The following is a 22500-nucleotide window of genomic DNA, read 5'->3' on the forward strand; positions in this document are numbered from 1 at the left end:
TACATATATGTGTCTGTGTATATGTATCCTAGGAATGTTGATTGCTTCCACAGTGTACATTCCCTATTTCCCTATGGTAGCCAGACTGTACTGCATGATATGTTACTGATACCAGCCTGACATCATACAGGTGGGATGGAGTACTGTTAACATCCTGTGCCCATGTTGTGTCAGGACCTGGTTACAAGATCTGCAACAGTTGGTAGTGTATTGCAGGGCAAACATGTTTGGCTGTGAGGGGGTATCTATACGTACAAGACATATGCTGTTTGGGCCCCATCAACCCCATTAACGGTGCATGTGGACATATATGTTTTTGTTATGTTCCCATTTTTATGTACAGATGTATGTCTGTATATACCTATATAGAAATATATGTATGCTTACACACACACACACACATATATATATATATATATATATATATATATATATATATATATATATATATATATATATATATATTGCTGTATATATATATATATATATATATATATATATATATATATATATATATATATATATATAGACATATAGATGTAGACATATATATCTATAGATGTATGCATATGTATATATATATATATATATATATATATATATATATATATATATATATATATATATATGCATATATAGATATGTTATATCTATTTAGATATTAATATATAGACACACACACATACATCTACATGTTAAAATACATTTCCTGTACTGTTGAATGAATGGGCTGGATGATATGTTTGTGAAAACATCAGGGTTATGTGACTCTGACATGGCTTAGTGGTAAATCATTTTGGCTATGGTGTGCATGGTCCTGGGTTTAATCATTGCAAAGGCTGTTTATTTTATTGCTGGGCAGAACAAGGGCCGTTGGATACAGAGTGATTAAGGCACTTTTAAGCAGTTGTAAGCAGGTTTGCGTGGGTTTGCGAGGCGATAAGCACTACTAACTTATGGTTACAGTTTCTTATACTCAGATAGCTTCTAAATTGCTTATCCTATGTAGGCATTGCTTACCCCCCATGGAAACAAGCTTAAACCCACTTACAACTGCTTAAAAGTGCTTACTCCCACTTGCCCCCGCGCTAATTTCTTTAAAAGAAAAGAAAAAAGGGTTGATAGGAAAGTGGTGAAAAAGGGGCACAAAGAGGGAAAGACAGTAGGGGAAAATGGCTAGGGATGTGCAGGAGGGTGTAGGGAAGGCCCATAGCTATCCATTTCTTCTACAACAACAGCTGTGCATATACACTGAATTTGGAGGTAGATTTGGACACTCAAACCCCTGAGAGAGGGGTGAAGACAATAATATGTTCTGATGCCAATTAGACAGGATCACATGTGTCCAGTGGATATGTGTGTGAAATGGACAGCTATGTAAGGGGCGATAATTTTTTAGGAAATAGATTGCCCTTTTGTTTTTTCAGGTGAGAGTGGGATGTTGGGGAGGGATAGTAGGTATATTTGGGAGGTAGGTTGGGTAGGTTAACAGACAAGACAAACAAGATGCATACAGGGGCAGTACATGACACATGTGGGGGATAAACACCTTGATGGTGAGGGGTGTTGGGAAATCAGAAGCCCATGAGCCCCCTAGTGGAAACACTGGGACTGAGATCCCCACCCATGGGCACTCACCACTGCACTTTCACAGCCCCGAAGGTGGCTGTGCTGGGGGCTGAGTCAGCAAGAACAGGCCTACCCTCTAGTCATGACACGCGGCCCTAGAGCTGGCATAGAAGATCTCCAAGCTGCTGATTAAGCTCTCTATGCACCATGACCCAGACCTGGCGATGGGTGACAGGTTCCTGTCCGCACCTGCTCCCAGGGGGGTGTGTGCCCCATCCCCTGAGGCAGTTCCACCCGAAGGTGGTGCAAGACCAACAGACAAGAAGGCCCCTGTTTGGGCCTCAGATGTGCTGGTGCCCGGTGCCACTGTCAGCTGAGGTGGGACAGGTGGGTCCGCTGGGACCCACATTCCCATACATGCTATGGTGTTTATGGTGTATGAGCATATGTGGGTTAGTAATAGTCAACACATTCCAGGATTAGGTATAACAGCATGCATAGAGATTCCCATTACCCGACACCAGATATGAAACAGCTGCATAGCAAACGGAACACATGCATGTATGGGACCACAGTGGTAATAACACCAGCATGCAGGTACATTGATGGCACTATGCCACCAATGATGGAGTATTTCAACATAGCACATGCATAGAAACATATTTAAATAATTATCAACCAATAGGACATATGTCCCAATATAACAGTGGAGTCATCACATATCAGTTGAGGTGGGTATTTATTATATTGTTGGAAATATGGTGGGGGGAGAAAGATGTCAATTAACAACAAGTATATTGCTGTAGTTCGCATTACTTCCCTAGTCAGTGCTGTTATCTGTTCCTTACAAGTATTACTACACTACCCTATTGCCTTAGTTTGGACAGTGGTATGGCTGTTGACATCTATATACATGAACTGGTTTTACCTGCAGTATACACCTCTTACCTGGTATACCTGTGGGGGAATTGTTTGTTAACACTAACTGTTTCTACACATACTCCGAGATTCCAGTTTGATGTTATGCATATACCTATCCATCTCTTTTTGCACAGACTCTGGCCATGTCTTGACCACACAGGTGAACCAGGACATATATAGACTATTGCCCTCTTCAACCTTTCGTGACTTACAACACTCTTATGCAGGATTTCCTACACAGTTATATTATGTAGCACAGTGTGTGTGACCGTGATCAGTGATACCTTATTATTCAGAGCAACTGCAGTACTCACAATTCCATACAATACCAGAGTAAACAGTACCGGTATAGGGTATCAAGCTTTTATTTCTCAGCACAGTGTTCGTATCTGACGTACCTGTGGGAGCAATGTTTGTTAGTACTACCTGACTGTTGTCACACAATATACCAGATGTCACATTAGTATTATGCATGTACATCTGACTTTGTTACTGTACACACTCTGGTCGCAGCCTGACAACATGGGGGTGTAAATGGGACATACAGGGCTTATTACTCTCATAAGATTTTGGGAAGTTGCTAGTGTGACAGGTTTCTTCTCATAGCTGTGTGACAATCAGTTGTATTTCCTGTTTACTGCCTAAACATCTGGGATCATCCCACTGATTTCCCAGGGGGACAGGCAGCAGATATGGGCCCATATACTGGACATTCTGGACTTATCTGTACAGTTGTGTGGTACAATTCTGTATGCAGCCTACTTCCACTCCCAGGATTCAGGCCATGGCTGTGTCTGCTAAAACTAAAACATTGTCCATCACAATTGTGTGTGCTATATAGATATTCCTGTATATCTCCTATCTGATTTCTGTCTTATAATTCTCCTGTGGTTTTACTTTCTGACCTTGTATTGCAACACTCTTATACAGGATTTCCTAGACAGTTATATTATGTAGCACAGTGTGGGTGACAGTGATGAGTAATACCTTATTATTCAGAGCAACTGCATCAGTCACGATGCCATACAGTACCAGAGTAAACAGTACCAGTACAGGGTATCATTCTTTTATTTCTAGGCACAGTCTTCATATCAGACAGACCTGTGGGAGAAATGTTTGTTAGCACTACCTGAATGTTGACAGACACAAAGTACCAGATTCCTCATTACTATTATTCCCATACATCTCACTTTGTTACTGTACACACTCTGGTCACAGCTTGACAACATGGGATGTAAATGGGACATATGTGGCTTATTACTCTCATAAGATTTTAGGGAGTTGCTAGTGTGACAGCTTTGTTCTTATACATGTGTGACAATTAGTTGTATTTCCTGTTTGCTGCCTATACGTCCGGGATCATCCCACTGATTTCCCAGGGGGACAGGGTGACAGGCAGCAGATATGGGCCAATTTACTGGACATTCTGGACATATCTGTACATTTGTGGGGTATGATTCTGTATGCAGACTATTACCACTCCCAGGATTCGAACCATGGCTGTGTGTGCTAAAAATACAACAGTTCACATCTTAGTTGTGTGTGCTATTCAGATTGTGTTGTCTGTCTTTTCACTGTTTTCTGTCTATGTGTCTCTCAGTTGTACAAAGTTACCTCTGAGGATCACACCAGTCATATACAGGCATCCCTACACATTCTATTTATGTTGCACAGTGTAGGTAACAGTGCTTAACACAACAGTACTAGTGATTGCAAATCTACATTACCATTTGATACCTGAGTATACGCATGCAGTCCAGCAGTTAGACCTTTATTGTCCGGCTATTATGCTTTTATTTACATACAAACTATATGAGACTTTTCCTGCCATATTCTTCCAGTGTATGCAGTACTTTCCTTAAACAATTCAGGTTTTATACAGGCAATTAATTTACTAATACTTGTAGAATAATTTCATATGACAGTACATGCAAGAGTATTACTGACCTGCCTCATGTCACAACCTCTCCAGGTGACATCCATGGGCCTCCTGGTTCGCAGCCTGCTCTCTTGCCACTGTAGAGGACATAAGAGTAATATTTCGCCATACCTATCCATAATATACATGAGCTGGCAATTATTAAACAGGTAGTGGAGTGATACACACAGCTGAGACAGCCCCTGCCGTCCTAGCCTCTTAGATCCACTGAACCAAGAGATGCCCCTTTCACTGCTTCAGGTCAGCATAGTGATGCCTGACCTGCTCACTAGTTTGGGGAATGCCAGTGGCACTGGTGAGGTCATGGTCAAGACAGTCCCAGGCTTCCGCCTTATATTGGGATCCCTGGTACTGGCCCTGCAGCAGTCTCTGTTCATGGTCTTTGACAAGGAGTTCTGCCATGACTCTGGACTCCTGGATGCCCCAGTGCTGCGCCCAGAAGCGCATTACCTCTCCCCTTTCTATCATGGTGCCTGCAAAGGGAAGCTACAACCAGTTATGAGATGTATTCCCACATGTTGGGTTTAAGTAGGGCCAAATTCCCACACTTTGCCGTGATTGGCCGGGTTTAAAAAGGCTAAGCTATGGGCAAATCTACTTACCTAAGGTTGGCATTGTTTAAAGGGGTATACCATTGGGGACATTGAGTTAGCTGGCCTACACATTGCTTACACCTGAAATGCTGGCCTGTGGAATGCTTAGCATTGCTTAAAATTGACTTTGCATTATATTTGCTTTTTTGCATTGATTTATTATTCATTATATCTTATATATATGTCTGGTATCCATGATTCATGTGTACGTTCACTGTATGGGGACCTTGTGTTTAATAGGGAACTTCAAGCACTCTATTACAATTACACCTCACATCTGGGCTTACTTCAGTACTCCAGTTCACATATTTATGTTATGTAGTACGTTATAAAACATATGACTGTATACTGATTCCTTTCACATGTTCTGTTTGATTTTACTATAGTGAGGATTTGTTTTGTGATACCTCAGTCTTATGTACTGCTATGATGGCTTGGTGGTTAACTACTGTGACTATAGTGTATAGGGTCCTGGGTTCAAGACCTGCAAGGCTTTTCATTTTGTTGCTGGGTATAACAGCGGCTGTTGGATACAGAGTGATTAAGGCACTTTTAAGCACTTGTAAGCGGGTTTGCGCAAGGGTAAGCTATGCTAACCTTCGGTTAAATATGCTTACAGAGAGTTAGCTTCAATATTGCTTAACATGTGTGCGCATTGCTTACCCCCGTGCAAACAGGCTTAAATCCACTTACTGGTGCATACATATGCTTACTCCTGCTTACTACTGCTTACACTTGCTTACTACTGCTTACTCCCACTTACCACTGCACTGATTTAGACAGTAATGTCTACTGCTTCTTGGGAAGGTGGGGGATTTGGAAGCTGTATGGGGTTATCATTCATTACACATTTTACCTTCCATTTATATCCATGATTCCTGTGTACATATACTGTACGGGGCACATGAGATTATCTGTGGACTTTGCAACATTATGACACTGACACCTCACATCTGCATTTAATGCAGTTCTCCAGTTCACAAAGATATGTTATTTAGTAGGTTATGCAACTAAAATATTGGTCATAACATGATTTGACATGGAAAATGGAATGTGCTGCAGTGGGATTCGAACCGGGAATGCCTGTTTGTAAGGCGAATGCTCTGCCCACTACACTATTGCTATACTGCTTCATTTGCATATATCTTCCTTTTTAGCCTCTTCAGACATTTCAGCTGCATTAACCATAGCTAAGTGATGGGCAAACCTGCTCACCTACAGTTAGATTTAATCAGTTTAATAAAAAAAGGAAAATGGTATATCTTTATATTGTTTGTCTTTACTATTGCTGTTGTACATGTGGGGGGATGTTGCTGGGGGTATGCGGACACCTATGAGTGGTCTCGCTCATTCTTTTGGGCTTTCTGCTGTTCTTCATTGCAGGGGCCTGTATATTCTGAGAGCTTTGGTCTCAGACACGCCCCCTGCACTCTTACATGCTCCATGTAAGATTAGGAGCTCAGGCAGTGCGCCTTCATTAATATGGATGGCGCGCTGCCGTCCTGCTCCTAAACGGCCACTTCCTTGCAGGACTAAGCTAGTCCTGCACAGAAGAAGGTGTCATTGTTTTAATGTAGCCATTGTTGACTAAGAAAGTGATACTAATACGGAAATGAAGTTTGATGATAGGACTAACAATATTAGCATTAGGAATAAAATAATGACATTTAAGAGTCACTTTAAACACAAATGCAAGAACAACAGATGACAACAGTAGCCCTCACTGAAGAAGCATGTGTCTGCATGCCAGCTTATAACATTTATGAGAAATAAGCTACTCAGTACTCGTGAAATACTATCCAGCTCAAGAATAATACATATGTAATGTCATCAAGTGAACAAAAAAAACATAAAATAAAAATAGTTATAGAGTGAAGTAATATCATTGACCTTGTCCTCAAAGCTGTTTTCCTCAGCACTTAGCTTAAAGTATGGCAGATGGCATTATATAATTTTTTGTAAGTTTGCTACACTATTTAATTTGTAATGTAGAAAACTTGGTTCTAGAAATCAGTACTCTGTCTATTCTCCAGGGTACATCCCTTGAGATTTCATATTAAAATGATCAGAGCTGATGATATCTGATTATACTTGTTTTTAAAGTTTTAAGAGAACATTACACTGAGTAATTTGTGAAAGGATTGATGCTTTAATTTAAATTACATTATGAACACTTTGACTCTTGAAGGACAAGAACATAGAGCTGTGAACTATTTTTTTCTTTGCAAAATGTCAGTTGAACTGTATAGTCAGTTGGTTTGACAAACGTGTATTAAATGATTTTACTTGGCTGCTTTCCCAGAAACACATTAATATGAAATGCCTGTGAAAGAAAATGCTGTGATTATAATATGTAGCTTTTTGATAGCATCATTTAATTTGTTAATATTGTACTAATATTAGCTCGTGTATAACCAATTACATTTTCTTCCCTTTTGATGCGAGTACAATTGAAACTTATTCCATAGCAGAATGGTATAGTACCCCCTAGTGACTACTGTGGGTTGTGTGGAGCTGTAGTTTTGGGGCAGTCTAGGATGATGCGGATGGACAACTGCCCAGAGTTAAAAAGGCCATGCCCCATTCTTACAAAAGAGAGGATCAGAGAGAGAGAAAGAGATAGAGATAGAGAGAGACAGATGTGGGTTTCTCCAGCAGAAAAAGGAAGTACTGTGGAAAGACACATAGGCAATCATGTGTACAGGGTGAACATTAGTATTGGAAACATTGGCTTTTGTGGTAGGTTGAAAAAGTATTGGAGAGATAAAGAGATTGGGGTTGTTATGGAGTGAAAACTAGTATCAAAGACTTTGCGTCAGAGTTTATTGACCAGCAAAGGACTACGGCATGTAAAACATTATTGTCTTATGAGATAGTTTTGGAGTTGACAAGGCTTAGTAGAGCAAACATTTTTGCTTTTTTGTTTTCATATAGGTAATGTAAATAAAATGCACTTGAAATGTAAAGCAGCCTTCAGTGGTTGCTAATATTACCCTAGGACTGGTGCAGGGGCCTTCTTTGCCTAGTTCTTAGAAATACATTATCCCTGATCTATAAGGATTCTATATCTGAGCACAATACTCTAAGAAGGCCTTTTTAAACTCTCTACAATGAAATTAGCCTATCATGACTCAGCTTTTATCTCACTGCAACCTAGTATTATACCCACATATGACATTAAATTCTCACATTGTAACATACAGTTCGTAGGGTGTGTACAATCATTCTGAATCTTTGTTTTTTCTTTTCCTGTAATACAAAGCATTGTTTTTCAGTTTTTAGAATCTTTTGCTTTATTCTTCCATGGTGCATTACCTTACCTGCCTTTATACTAAATCTCAGCTATAACACACTAAATCTCAGCTATAACACACTAAATCTCAGGTATAACACACTAAATCTCAGCTATAACACACTAAATCTCAGGTATAATTTTCAATCCACCTCAACCGCCTCTTTAAGTTTATCAGTAAGCTAGCTCCTTCTATCTAAAGTAAATACTACAATCTCCCTCATCTGCAAATATCGTGTTTTCTAGGTGATGGCTACAAATATGAAAAATAGTCATGGCTCCAATATGGAACCACATGGCATCTCTTTAAAAATATGAATAATAAATCAGCACGTACTTCAAAAACTCCCAGAACGGACAATCCACAGGCAAAATCTGACTAACTCAGTAACTTTTAATTAACAAAATCAAATGCTTTCGTCTATTCAGAATACAGACTTCTTTTTTCCGTGTTGGACAGATTTTGCTTGGTGTTTTATTAGTTTGTGGATCTGTTTAAGAATGAAACCTTAGCCATCAACCTACAAGTTGTTTCAGATGGTCATCTCTCTCTCTCTTTCTCATTTTCTTTCTGTTTGTCAATGTCATCCTCTTATCCCTGTTCCCAGCCACCTCAGCTTGTCCATGAACTTCAGGAGATGCACAGTAAAAAATGACTTCCAGAAATCTAGAAACACAAGCTGGCCCACTGGCTACTGGTGAGCCTAGACAGAGTAGTGATTTAAATGGTGAATGCCAAGTCAGGATGAGTGAGAAATGATGAGGTAGTTCCTGTTCATATCTCCTGGTGGAAGGTATGATGGAGAGTCTTGAGGGGTGGCTCAACAAGCAGAATCCATGGTGGAAACAAGAAATCCTGGTGGAGTTACTGGTTCAGGCCTTGGGTGTGGTAATATTTTTGCATGAGAAAATGAACAGCAAGGAGTCTATTCTACTCACTGCATGTGAATCCAATTAGTACCGCTGAGAGGCTGTGGAAAATATTGTAGAGAGAAACACTCCCCCACCCACAAATGGAATGGCCAGATCCTGCTATCCAGTACCCTCCCCATATGTGACATTGAGAGTAGGAGTACAGGTAGGGGCTGAGCTCAGGTGTTGTGCAGGATATGCAGTGCTAAAAAAAAGAACACATCATGCATCAGAAAATCTTTTCCAGCCCTCACTGTGGCCCATCCATAACAGCACACCAGCCATATTAGGAATGATCTGCCCATGAGAGCCACATTTAATTGTATATGAATGCCCAACAAAATATTGCTACCCAAAGTTAACTAAGCTCTTTTATCAAGGTATTCATCATATCATTACTGGGTATATGTAGTTACACAGTTGTTTTCTAATTGTTGCACCTCCCTGAACAAAACATTTACCATTACAACCTGAGTACAGACAAAACAGTCGTCATGACAGCAAGTGGAGGAAATTAGAAGAAGACGAAAACTGCGACAGAAGGGAAAATAGTGGAACAGGTTAACAGCTTCAGATATATAGGAGCTAAAGTCTTGTCACCTGATCATCACAGATCTTACCGATATTTTGCATCATGCCGACATTTTCAGTTAGATAATAAGGGGGTCTAAAAAAGGATCACTCAGAGGCCATTAAGTGGCACATGTGGCCACTACTTTGGTTGTGGTTGTGCTGAGCATCAACTGAGTACACCTCAACCAACTGAAGATGGTATGCAGGCTGTTCTCATGTGAATTTGTGACGATCATTTTCTTCTGAGGGAATAAGAGATAAAGTTGGCATCACCTGCATAACATTGAGTCGTAAAGCCTTTTCTTTAAAAGATGCCATTTGGTAGAAACTTATATACACTAACAAATAAAGGGTCTCAAAATTGAAGCTATAATAACCCATGGAAGGTTGTGGAAGAATTTATTACAAATAACAACCATTTATCTGAAGCCTCATAGATAGAAGGCAAAACCATTTAAGGATTGTGGAAGAAAAAAATAGTAGTTACACAAACATTCCAGGATATGCAGTGTCAAATGCCACTGTGAAATCAAGCAAGACCAAGGTGATTTAAAACCAGTGATCCTTCACCACTAACACATCATTAACAACATTGGTAAGGACAATATCACTGCTATGACACATCCCAAAAGTGCACTGAAAAGGATCAAGGATATTGTTAACTCTTAAAAAAAACATCTGAGATGCAAATGAACATTAACAATCTCAGTAACATTGCTGATAAATGACATTTAAGGGATACTGTAGAAGGTCTTTAAAATGTGAGGACTGAGAGGTACTTTGTTCAAAAGTGGGATTTATTTTTTTTTCTTTTTAATTATTTGTTAACTGGATAAGTGAGCTGATCAAGCTATCCTTTTCAGTTACAGCCAACGTTAGAGACAGCAGGAGTATTAACAATAAAGAGAAAGACATTTAAATAAATGTACACCTAACATCAAAATATCATCATAGTCCATTCAGTTACACACAATTTTATCAGTTGCAGTCTAATCAGTATCTAATAGTTGCATGATACACTGGTAAAAATATGTACACGTGTCAAGTATATATGTTCGTTGACACTGTGCATATGTGTGCGCAGGTGCAGTGGTGGGACCTTGTGTTTGTTACCACGTAAAGTAATTGCTTTGTCTAGCATATGAACGTGTGTGTGTGTGTGTGTGTGTGTGTGTGTGTGTGTGTGTGTGTGTGTGTGTGTGTGTGTGTGTGTGTGTGTGTAGGGGGGTATGAGGTTGTCAGTGAGTTTTCTTGTGTGTGCAGGTAAGTACATTTGATGAGTATTGTGCAGGTAGATGTGGAGTGAGTGGACAAAAATGTGGTATGTCTGGAGCTTTATATTTGTGAGAAATTGAAAAGTGTGTGTGTGTGCGTGCGTGTGTGTGTGTGTGTGTGTGTGTGTGTGTGTGTGTGTGTGTGTGTGTGTGTGTGTGTGCGCACTTATGCTTGGCTGCATTTTGATGGAGAGATTGAAAGACTGGTGTGCAGTGAGTGACTGACAGCTGCATTGTGTATGCAGGTAGAGGCTGCAGTGTGTTTTTGGTATGATTGATTGGCCTTGTGCAGTGTATGAGTGGAAGCAGGGGTTGCTGTGTGTGTTGTGTGATAAAGGGATTTTGTGTGTGTGTGTGTGTGTGTGTGTGTGTGTGTGTGTGTGTGTGTGTGTGTGTGTGTGTGTGTGTGTGTGTGTGTGTGTGTGTGTGTGTGTGTGTGTGTGTGTACGTGTGTGTCTTGGTGTGCTTGATCACACTCGTACAGTGTATGAGTGCAAGCAGAGGTTACTCGTGTTTTGTGATGAAGTCATTTTGTGTGTGTGTGTGTGTGTGTGTGTGTGTGTGTCAGTGTGATTGTTCAAACTTGTACACAGTATGAGTGCAAGCAAGGGTTGCTGTTGTGTGTTTTGTGGTGAAGTGATTTTGTGTGTGTTTATATGTGTGTGTGTGTGTGTGTGTGTGTGTGTGTGTGTGTGTGTGTGTGTGTGTGTGTGTGTGTGTGTGTGTTTAGATGTGCACACGCATGTGTGCTTGCTACCAGCATTTTGAGTGAGTGATTAAAAGACTGGTATGGGTTCAGTGACTGAGAGCTGCATTCTGTATGCAGGCTGGGACTGCTGTGTGTTTGTGTTTCTGTGTGTGTATGTGTGCCTGACTGGCCTTGTGTACTGTATGAGTGGAAGCAGGGGTTGCAGTGTCTATGGTGAAGTGGTTTTATGGTTGTATCTGCTCTTGAGCAGATGGGAAATGTGAATATTTAAATGTGGGTTTGAATGTATGTCTCATGTTTTTATTAGGGAATATAAAAGGTGTTTTGCAAGATGTGTGATTGTGCACCTCTGTGTCCCAAGCAGCACTTGCCCTAGCATAAATGAGATCTTAGAGCTGGATATATAAATTCTGGGGGGTGCAGGGCAATGGTGTGAGGTTGCCTCTCTCATGTTAGTGTGTTTGTTGTGTTTTCTGTGTGTTTTTCAGGTTTGTGGATGTGGACTGGTATGGAGGTTGAGAGTAATTGTATGTGCACGGATGTGTTTGCAACATGTATGCTATCAGTGAGCAGGCTAGTTGACAAGCAGGCTCTGTCAATGATCTTTCTCAATGAGCAAGTCATTGATTAGGTTATCGTCAATATTATGGAACAAACCTGGAAATATGTTACATACAGCAATATAATATAGGAAACAAAACCTATAATGTACAGTAATAAAAATGCATACATAAGCGGTTAACAGGATGAAAAAATCCAATTAAAATTACATTATACATCTTATATAAGTAGGTTCAAGCTTGAAATACAGGTTTCAGCTAAGCAGAACAGTACGAAGAGGCAATGATTTATGAAAAGAAGACCTGAGAGTAAATAACAAAGTGTGAATCAGTAGGAAAGAAAGGAGGATAAATAAGATGGCTTTATTGATCTATGGTAAATAAGGAAGTATGAATACTAAAAAAGAAGAAGCAAGGGAGAGAGTTGAATCAATCATCATGTATACAAATATGCATACACAGGCAATAACAATGCAATAACAAGAAGCAATGGGAACAAAAGAACGCCAACAATTCCTCCTCATTCCAGCTTACAATATTGACTTGCTATCTGAAAAAAAGAAAGAAGGAAAAGAAAACACCAGTACACCAGACAACCTGAAGTCACACAGACACATTTTTCCTTCCAAGCAGGGGTGTAGCTAGGATTTTCAAATTTGTACTCACAGCTCTCAAACTGCTACCCCCCTCCCCAGCCAAGCTACGGCCATTCTCGTAATTCACGGGTCGCTCTTTTAGTATCGATGAAGAGGCATTTGCTGTAATGCCTCTTTCATAATATAATATAGATTCATTCAAACTCGGTTCCTTGAACTGAAAATGAACCTGAAAGTCAGTTCTTTGAAAAATGCAGCATGGTAATTGTGGTAGAGGATTCATGCTTTTGTTTTCTGTAACTAAGGTACAGGTTTTGAGCTTGAGTAAATTATTAACCACCTGCTACCCCTAACTAGGGTGTATCATTCACGCACACACACACACACACACACACCACCTACCTCTTAGTGCAAGAAATATGGACAAAGCCTAAAATAAACAGGGACAGATATTAAATAGTGCTCTCGTGAACTTAGAAAGTTGCTAGAATAACAGGATCTGTGCTAGTATGAGAAAGTTGCTAGAATAACAGGATTTGTGCTAGTATGAATTTTTCTAAAGGACGTGAAGTCTGAAACTCAAATGTGTCATTATTTAGCAACTTCAGCCTTCAATGATTTTCTAGAAAATCACAAAATTTATGAGGAACAGACAAAAAAATATGGGGCAAAAATCTGGACATTCTGCAAAATTTGGACAGTTGAGAGGTATGCTACCTACCACACACACACACACACACACACACACACACACACACACACACACACACACACACACACACACACACACCTCTCAACCTCTTACAGCAACAAACCCATAAATAAAACTGAGGCAAAGGCCCAAAAATAGACATTTTTATTTTTTAAATATTGCCCTTATAAGTTTAGAAAGGTAATAGAATAGTAGTAGGTCTTGCATTAGTACGAATTTTCTGAAAGGTATGAAATCTGAAACTCAAATGTCTGCCATTATTTTCTAACTTCAGTCTTTAATGATTTGCCACTAATTTGCCAGAAAACCGCAATTTTATGAAAAACGGACCAAAAATGTGATGCAAAAATATAAAATTGCCAGACAATACAGCTGGGAACCTGTCAAAGAAGGGACACCATTTTAATATGAGCATTGTTAACTTGAGCAGCTGACAAAATTAGAGAATCTACATGCATTTCTGAAATAAAAGTAATGTATAACTCTGATCATTAGTTATTTATAATTGTAAAGCCTCCACGTTTTCTTCCAAAATTGCTGTTTTACGTTGGGATTATTGGGGGGGGGGCAACATTTTGAGCCAAAATTGGGGACAGTTGAGAGGTGTGGATATTCCTAATTCTATAACGCTATTTATTTGCACATACCTCTCAACCTCTTAATGCAGGAAATCTGGACAAGGCCAAATATATTGGAGGAACATATAAACAGTACTAAAAATTGATCTTGTATAAACTTAAGACAGTTGACAGAATAACAGGTCTTGCTTTAGCATGCATTTTTCTGAAGGTTATGACATCTGAAACTTAATGTCTGTCATTATTTAGTAACTTCATTCCTAAATGATTTGCAAGAAAAGTTTTAGTTTGCATTTTACAGCACGAACAACAATAAATATCTGCTAAACAAAGCAATGCAGTCTCACAATGAAACTAGACTTAGCATTAAAACTTCTCTGCCCTTGAAACTCGCATTCATCGAAACAGCATTGAAACCCACATTCAAAGAAAATACATTTTGCCAGTGGCAGATAAAGATTAACTTTGTGTTGTTTTCAAATCATAGGCCCCTTGCACATGGAACATACACATGCTCTTTGATACACCTTCCTGATTGTATTAAATTATATTCATTTTACAATACAGTATAGTTGTTAGAGAGCATTTTAAATGTATTGTTTTGAACATTTTTCCAGTAAACAATGAAACAAAATGCATGCAGCAATAATGACAAAACAGCCCAATTCAGAACATTTCCATCATAAAAGTCTACTCAAACTTCTACAGTCCACCAGTATCAGTAAATATGCACGATCTCTGAACTAGTAAAAGCCATCTACACAATTCCACATTAAAGAAATCTGTAACTAATGAAGAGGTTGCTGCTAGCAAACAACTTTATATTTCATTGTTTCATCTAAAAATAAAGTGCCTGTTGCCCTTGAAGAATAAATTGCCTATGTTGCATTAAAAAAGTGATACACTAGTAATATTGCAATAGGGAATGGATGGCAAACTGATAACAAGTTCATAGTTACTACTAGATATCTTTGCCAAAAAGGACTACAACATCCACCCCCCTTTACAACACAGTACAGTATCAGCAATGCAATTACATACTGTGGGAGAAGAACCCACAGCCTTCTGCATCAAAAGCAAGTACACTACCTGTTGTGCTATTAACAATATAAGCAGACTTAGCATAAGCAGCACTAAATTTTAGTTCCCCTGCAGCTCTCAGCTCCTTGTAAAATGTACTCGACACTCAACTGTATCTCTGAACTTTGCAGCACAAGAAATCTGGAAAAAGTCAACATTTATTGGGGGGGGCAAAAGCCCAAAAACCAATGACACATTTTAAACATTGCTTGTAGAATTTTGGAAAGTTGCTAGAATAAAATGCTGTATTACCACCATGCATGTCTTGAACCCAGAACCATATGCACTACAGTCAGTGCAACATACCACTATGCTAAATCAGCAGTTTGAAAAATAGGAAGACTGAAACTTAATGGCTATTAGATAGCTCTCAACCTCTTAGCACAAAAAACCTGGACAACAAAGGCAATAATGAGGGAATACAAATTCAGTTCTCACTTCACACCTTAGCACAAAAAACCTGGGCAAACAACAAAAATAATAATGGGGGAATACATCTTCAATTCTCACTTCTCACCACAACTGGGGAATACAACTTCAGTTCTCACGTCTCACCACAACTGGGGAATACAACTTCAGTTCTCACTTCTCACCACAACTGGGGAATACAACTTCAGTTCTCACTTCTCACCACAACTGGGGAATACAACTTCAGTTCTCACTTCTCACCACAACTGGGGAATACAACTTCAGTTCTCACTTCTCACCACAACTGGGGAATACAACTTCAGTTCTCACTTCTCACCACAACTGTTCAGTTCTCACTTCTCACCACAACTGGGGAATACAACCTCAGTTCTCACCATAGCTCACAACTGTTAGAAATAAAAATCTAAACAAAGCTCAGAAATGGTGGTCGTTAGGGAGTTTAGGCTATTCTTACCCTGAAGCAAAGGTACAGGGTTTGAGCCTAAACACCTATTGTATTATGTGGGGGAATTTACACATTTGCTAATAAAAAAAATTCTTACATAGAATAAAAATCTTAGAAAGGTAAATGAAATGGAGAGTAGAATTGACCTTTAAGAACTTTGAAAGTCTGAGACAAGTCTGCAAATAATGATTATTCCTGTAGGCAGCATACTACAACTAGTGTTAAGTTTAGTGAACTTTTACCATATTTAAGGCTTAATTATATGAGTCAACTACCACCTCTCCTGTTCTCATTCAGTATTTCTACCTGACCTACCTTAGCATTTCCTAGGCTCAGCCTGACCAATATTTCTATGGCCACTGAGGAGATCAAGGATTCTGGTGCAGCGTCATACTGCTGCTGAGGAGTGTGGCCTAGCCCTCCTCCATCCAGCTGTAGCTTTATATGCTGTGTAGTCACTGCATTTGTCAGATGTATGTGTATTTCCATACATATACAACCTCCTGACTAAGCTATTTCAGTAATTCAAGGTAGCCTCTTTCCTCCCCTGGATATTTGAGCTGGCTTCAGCCACTTACTCCCATCCTCAACTGACTAGTCCTTGTATTGCCCATGCTGCTAGTCAAACACATATAATCTGGGATGCAATTTTGGCTTTGTCTCTTTGAACTACAGGGCTGATCAACTGAATTTATTATTTGACCTTTTAAAAACATTTTATTCAAATAGTTTCTTGAAGATTTTGGCTACATGCGATAACAGAAAAGGGCTGACAACATGAAGCCTTTGATTTAAACATAGCTACAAATACTAGAAGCCTAACTTATTGAAAATAAAAAAAAGTGAATTGTGAAAATGTTATTTATCACACATAACTGTGAAGCAGTTTATCGTTTATGTTAAAGCTTCTAACAATCATTCAGGACAGTGCAAAAGATAATGTAGCAACAAACACACACACACACACACACACACACACACGCACGCACGCACGCACACACACACACACACACACCTCCATAATTTCCTGATCTGTTTCACACATACTCTCCTTACCTGATAATCCGTTTCCTGCTCACACTATCTGTTAACAATTGCTCCATTCAAGCCCAATCTGTTTCACACATACTCTCCTTACCTGATTGCTCCATACGTTCCTGATCCGTTTCCTGCTCGCACTCCTATCTGTTAAGTAACGATTGCTCCATTCAAGCTAATTTCCCGCTCGCATCCAGCCAGGCATGACGTCAGCTCCCGTTTGCCTTCACCACAACACCCAGCAAGCATCCTTAAAGAGCCAACGCTTTTTTTTTTTTTTTTTTAGTTAAAAAGCTACCCACTTTTCTAAACAAGTTGTACTGAAATCAGTACAGTGCGTATGCCTCCCGACGTCCCAGCTTCCAAGTAAAGCCTTAACTAAGCCATCTCACAGTCTCCTGTAATGTAAAGATGACCAACAACAAAATTTAAAAAATTCTAATACCTGCATCTGGCAAAAATGTGCTACAGTCTCTCTAAAAATGTTTTGTACTCTAAAACAGCCATACAGTGTATACTCAGAGTTCAGATCACAATTGTTTTATTTCTTTTGTTAGCTTAGTGTTAGTCAGGGTGAGCAGGCAGCATATCAGCAGAAGAGTATGGAAAGCTGACAAGGAGCCAGCTGGTGGAGATGTGCCAGGCTAGGGGGCTGGTGCATGGAAACCTAACTAAGGCAGACCTGATTGCAACCTTGGTTACAGCTGCAGCAGAAAACTGCAACCTGGAGGACAATCAGACTGACAGTGGAGATACAATATTCTCAGAGAATGGACAGCTAAATCTTTCTGCAGTGGACTTAAAAATCCAGCTGGAGCTAAAGAGACTTGAGTTGGAGGCCAGGCATATGTTACTGGAAGCAGCCAAGAAAATGAGGAGTCTACAAGCTGAGGAAAATGAACGACAGAGGAGGCATGAGGAGGAAATGCCGACTCTTCGCCAGAGTCGTGGAGGTAATAGGGAAGGGACTAACTGGACCCCAGAAGCACAAAAGGTCAGTAAATTTCTTCCACAGTTTAAAGAGGGGGATAATTTTTATAGCTTCATTCATATGTTTGAGCGGGTATGTAAACAGTATGAAGTTGACGAAGGGCTCTGGGTATGGTTCCTGACCCCCTTACTCCATGATAAATCTGTAACTTTAGCAAAAATGCATGAGACTGTCTGTTTTGATTATACTGCTGTAAAAAGACACTTGTTGGAATGTTTAAAGCTAACACCTGAAATGTATAGGAAAAAGTTTTGTGAGCATAGACACAAGGCAGATGAAAATATATGTGAATATGTTGCTGAACTGAGCACTTGTTTTCATAGCTGGATGAGTGGATGTCTGGTCACCACTTTTGAAGGGCTGGCAGACAAGGCCTTAGCACTTTGCCTGAGGACATGAGGATCTGGTTAGCTGACAAACAGTGGGCTACTTCAGAGGAGTTGGGGAAGAAGGGAGACCTTTACCTAGCAAGCAGGGCAGCCCTGCACAGGAAAGGGACCCCAGTACTGCTTATGGGACTAAAGGAACCCAAGGTGGGCAGCACAGACTGCCCCCAACAGAATACGCCAGTAGCAGGGGAAGCCACTAGTCCAGGTACACATCCAGGAGCTAGGGTTAAATGTTTTGAATGCACCAGTGGGGCCATGTGGCATACAGGTGTCCACGGAAGCAAGGTGGGGAACCAAAGGTGAGGGAGCCAGTAAGTGGGAAAGACAAAATGCCAAGAGTGGATTGTCTTGAGACAGCAGGGGTATGGAACTACCATCCTGCAGATATCCTGAGAGGGAAGGATTTGGATGAGGCAGTACTATGTACTTATGCAGTTACATGCAGTAAGGCTACGAGACAAGCATGACGGTCTGATAGCCTGGGGGAGACCCAGACAGACTGCATACTTGCAGCCAGGACTGCTGAGGTGGTTACTTTAGGGAGTGAGCTATGCTGTAGCAGTGAGACTCAATGTGAGCCACAGCTGCTTGTGAGTACTGATGTTCCCTTGGGCAGGGTAACTGCAAAGGTAGAGGTGAGTAGTAGTACCCAGGCTGACAGTGAGGCACTGCTGTCAGAGGATCCCAGACTTCCTGTGGAAGGGGAGCTGGGAAGGGTTACAAGAAGAGACTTGAGACAGGCTCAGCTCTCAGACCCTACATTGCAAGGCCTGAGGCAGGTAGCTAGGGAGGCACCTGATTCTCAAGGGAAGGGGGAATCTGTATACTGGAACAAAGGGTTACTGTACAGATAGTGGACCCCTGAGGGAGGGCTAGTAGGTGAGAGAGCACAACAGTTGGTAGTGTCTGGAGCTTACCATCTGGTGCTTTTAGCCATACCCCATGATATTCCCTTTGCAGATCATATGGGCATAAAACATACAAAGAGGCATATTATGCAAAACTTCTATTGGCCTGGAATTTGCAAAGATGTAACAGGGTACTGCCGGACCTGTGAACAGTGCCAAAAGGTAGGCAAGGCAGGAGACAAGGTGAGAGCTCCTTTGATGCCTTTGCCTTTGATTGAGGAGCCATTTCAGAGGGTAGCTGTAGATATTGTGGGTCCTCTGAGTACCCCAAGGTCCACAGGGAAAACGTATATCCTAGTGATTGTAGATTATGCTACATGATACCCTGAGGCAGTGGCTTTGTCCTCCATTGAGGCTGAGAAGGTGGCAAATGCTTTGCTAGAGATTTTCAGCAGAGTAGGTTTCCCAAAGGAAATACTGTCTGACAGAGGTGCCAATTTTATGTCAGATATGCTGGCTTGTCTGTGGAAGTCCTGTGGGATGAAGCATATGAAGACCACCACCTACCATCCCCGACTAATGGTCTTGTTGAGAGGTTAAACTCTACAATCAAGTCCATGCTATGGGCATTTGCAGATCAGTTTAAGAGGGAATGTGACACATTTGCCCCATCTGTTGTTTGCTTACAGAGAGGTTCCCCAGGAATCCACAGGTTTTTCACCCTTTGAGTTGCTGTATGGGCATAGACTGAGGGGACCTCTAGATTTAATTTGAGATGAGTGGGAAGGTGAGTGTGAGTCTCACAAGGAGTCTGTTGTGGCATATGTCATGAACCTCAGGACAAGGCTCAGGGAACTCATGGGCCTGGCCCAGGAGAACCTGGCAGAAGCCCAACAACAGAAAAAGGTGTGGTATGACAGGAATGCTCGAGCTAGAGAGTATGCTGTATGGCAGCAGGTGATGGTTCTCATTCTTGTCAGACACAGCAAGTTGCAAGCAGCTTGGGTGGGGTCCTACAAGGTGGTAAGAAAGGCATGTGATGTTAACTACATGGTGGACGTGCTAGGCAGATGGCAGGGGCACAAATTGTACCATGTCAACATGATGAAACCTTACCATGATAGGGAAGCCCTTGTGCAGAGCATTTGCAGTGGATTGCAGGAGGAGTCTGAGAGAGATCTTGTGACTGATCTCCTCAGTGAGGCTCGGGCTGACACCTCGGTGGAAGGGGTAGCAATGTCCCAGCAGCTATCTCCTACACAGGTTCGAGAAATCTGAGCAGTGCTGCAGGAATTTGGGGACGTGTTCACTGGGAAACCAGGGAGCACCCACCTGGTGCAGCACCAGGTGGATACAGGACCCCAATGGTCTATCAGACAGGCCCCTTATAGAGTGCCTGAGAAAGTCAAACAGACTCTGAGGGAGTAGGTACAGGAGATGTTGGAACTAGGGGTGATTCAAGAGTCCAACAGTCCCTGGGCCTCACCAATGGTGTTGGTGCCAAAGAAGGATGGCAGCAACATGTTCTGTGTGGATTACAGGAAATTAAATAGTCACACAGAGTCAGATGCTTACCCCATGCCTAGGACAGATGAGGCCCTAGAGCAGCTGGGTGGAGCTAAGTATCTTGCAACCATTGATCTTACCAAGGGTTACTGGCAGGTGCCCTTGACTTCCAGTGCTAGAGAGAAGTCAGCCTTTGTGACTCCTTTTGGCTTGTATGAGTTCACAAAGATGCCCTTTGGGATGAAGAATGCCCCAGCGACTTTCCAGAGGCTGGTAGATCATATCTTAGCAGGAGCAGGAGGGTTTGTCCTTGCATAAATGGATGATATTGCTATCTACAGCCATTCTTGGCAAGAGCACCTTCAGCATGTTAGGGAGGTGCTGGGCAGACTACAGAGGGCAGGGTTGACCATTAAGCCGAGCAAATGTCAGGTGGGTATGGCAGAGGTCTCCTACCTAGGACATAGAGTGGGGAATGGTAAGATAAGGCCAGAACCTGCCAAAGTGGAAGCTATTCAGGCATGGCCTGCACCTGTTACCAAAAAGCAGGTGAGGGCATTCTTAGGGACAGCAGGGTACTACAGAGAGTTAGTTCCCAATTATAGTACCATAGCTGCTCCCCTCACAGACCTGACAAGGAAGAACAGGCCAGATAAGGTAGTGTGGACCCCAGCATGTGAGCAGGCATTTCAGAAGCTTAAGGAAGCTTTGGGAGGACCCCCTGTGTTAGCCAGTCCAGACTGTAGCAACGAATTTGTTGTGCAGGTGGATGCTTCAAACTGTGGGATGGGGGCTGTACTTAGCCAGATTTCTTCAGAGGGAGAAGAGTACCCAGTGGTTTATCTCAGTCATAGGCTCCAACCCAGGGAGCAATGTTATGCAGCGGTAGGAAAGGAATATCTAGCCATAGTGTGGGCACTACAAAAACTTCAGCCTTATTTGTATGGAAGAAAACTCACTGTGATGATAGATCACAGCCCTCTAACATGGTTAAACAGAGCCAGTCAGCAAAATGCCAAGTTGCTAAGATGGAGTCTGGGGTTGCAAGCATATGATATGTCTGTGCAGCACCACAGTGGGAGTAGCAATGCCAATGCAGATGGGCTCTCAAGACAGAGAATGGGGTGAGATACACCCAGATAGACCTGACACTCTCAAGCGATGTTTCTCAAAGGGCACATGAAAAACTTGCTTGAGTTCCCTGGAGGGGAAGAGATGTGATGATTGGGGAGAGATGGGTAAAGGCTGCCAGCCTAGTCAAATAGAATTTGATATATAATTCTGCCATTTGTAAATAAATGTAAAATACAGGCATATTTTCTTGCGTGTAAAAGAATACTGTGAAATGTGGAACTGCAAAATATGTGACAGCATTGCACTCTACTGGCCCAGTGAAGCATGTTGTGACCCTTTCATGTAAGAATTCGGCTCCAGTGTGTCTGAATGAAGGTTTCATGCCCATTGTTTTAAGGCTAAAGTTTATGATCCAAATTTAGATGTGGAATTTGCTTTATTGCTCTGGTTTCTCTTAGAATATACATGTGAA

Source organism: Protopterus annectens, chromosome 6.part1, assembly GCF_019279795.1.
Source record: "Protopterus annectens isolate FY-2018-M chromosome 6.part1, PAN1.0, whole genome shotgun sequence".
In the NCBI taxonomy this organism is placed as follows: domain Eukaryota; kingdom Metazoa; phylum Chordata; order Ceratodontiformes; family Protopteridae; genus Protopterus; species Protopterus annectens.